Source organism: Pyxicephalus adspersus, chromosome 6 (genome assembly GCF_032062135.1).
Source record: "Pyxicephalus adspersus chromosome 6, UCB_Pads_2.0, whole genome shotgun sequence".
NCBI classification, from domain to species: Eukaryota; Metazoa; Chordata; class Amphibia; order Anura; family Pyxicephalidae; genus Pyxicephalus; species Pyxicephalus adspersus.
In genome coordinates, this window is record NC_092863.1 from 103,900,347 (window position 1) to 103,902,391 (window position 2,045).

Sequence of the window (2,045 nt, forward strand, 5' to 3'; positions counted from 1 at the left end):
ATAGGGGCCCCAAATCAGTTCTGCACAGGGGCCTACTATTGGCTTCATCTGCCATTGCACCTTATGCGACGTGTCGAACTAGGGCCCCCCAGAGGAAGTAAGAAGCAAGTCGCCTAAAAATGATTCTGTGCACGCTTTTTGTAAGGCAGCAGGGAGCCACTAGAGGGCCAGGTGGATTTCCTGTGACCCTGTGAGCCCAAGCTTGCTTGTGGTGCCATTCACTTTTATTGGCATGCCAACACGCCAAGGCAAATCGCCTGCATTATGGCACCATGCATTGCTCTTCCTCGCATTCCCAAAAATTGATTGGGGCAGTTTTATCTTGCAATGGTGTGCCCTGGTATCAAATGTAAAGTGTAAAAAACTTTCCAAATTCTCCCTACCCTCTGCACGGTCAGTGCCCGTCCTTATCCTCAGTCCCGTGCCAACGTTTTGCAGAAACACTTCTGCGTATTTCTTGTAAGCCCAGCATGATAATCCCACCTTCACCACCAGGGGCGCATCATAGGTTCCAAAGCACCCAAAATCATTGTTCTGTTCCTTACAAATGCTGCGCTCCAGAGGCCACCTGAGGAAAAGCAAAAAGACAAAGTAATGCCCCCGGACCTTTGAACAGACGCAATGTAATTTCTGGAGTTCCCTTTTAACGCAATACACTAAAGAAAAAGTATACCTTAACTTGCAAGTAAAGTGCACCTGTCACATTTGCCCCTTTCCCTGTGAAAAATTTGCACCTCCCCCCCAACAGACCCGTGCCTTACTGAGCTCAGACCTCCTGTTGACATGCAGAGTCGCAGTAAATGCTCCATCGCATTATAGACCCAAAGACTTCTATAGAGCCGTGCCATGAGGTGAGCACGGATGGCCCCATAGAAGTCACTTGTTCCATTTGCCCCCACTAGGGGGAGTTTATCCTCTCTGTATTGATGACAACTGACAAGGTGACATATTTTGGAATTGTCACCAGAACATAAGTGAGGGAATCTTACGACGGGGACACAACTTCCTGTCACAACTGGAAAGATCCCTTCCTGTTGCATCTCCAAGACAGGAAATAAGGGGATTTCTCCCCAAATGGACTTATTTTGAATACATTATGGCTTTAGATGTATTTTATGGTCAGTAAACCTCACAAAAGGTTTGTTTTACCCAAAGTTTTTTTTCCAAACGCAGAAAACTGTCCGATAAATGGATTGGCTGGGCTGGATTCTGTCAGGTATTGCATGAGGAGCGCCACCAGCCAGTGAAAAGGAAGCAAACTGCACATGTGCAAATCTCTCCGGCGACATATTTTGAGGAAAGAAAGTTTATAGAAAATGCTGGATATTGTACCTCAGGTTTATGGCGGTGTCAGCTGCATCGACCTAACCAGGTTTGGGCAAGCTGTTGAGGTAAGTCATACTGAGACTTTTAGTCTTGGTTTTTATCATTATTTCATGGCATGGATAGCTGTGTAAGGTGCCCACAAAGTTGTGGGGGTGAAAGGTGCCATCTGCTGCCCTGTCAGGGGCAGAGATCTGTGTTCAAGTAGTTCTCCTCAGGTGAGTGGCGGACTGATCTCTGCTTCCCGCTCTTCACAGGTGTGCTCCGCCCCGCGCAGGGATACTCCTAGCCAGTGAGTGAGGTGTATCCGCTGATCCAACTCGCAAATCGCCTCTGAAACCACGCCCATGATGTCAGATAGCCCCGCCCGATCCCGCTAATTGGCTGATATTCCAGCTCCACGTCAATCATCCCTGTCACCTGTGCGGTGTTCTCCTCCTCAGTCCTGTCACGGTCCGGCCTCCCCCTCTGTTGCTGTGCGATGGGTCGGGCCGTCCCCTGGGGCTGCTGGAGGTGAGCTGAACCATGAGGGGAGGAGAAGGGTGGGTTAGGATGGGAAGAGCGGTGGGAGGAGCCGGGTGCTCGCTCACTCTTCTGTCGGGTTGTTGTGTGCAGTGTGCACCTGCTGTCAGCGGCGAGCGCCGGGGATCCGGGAGAGGAGGTGACTGCGGCGGAGAGGAGGGCTCCGAGCTTCCCAACTTCCCTGGACTACTTTCCTGGCG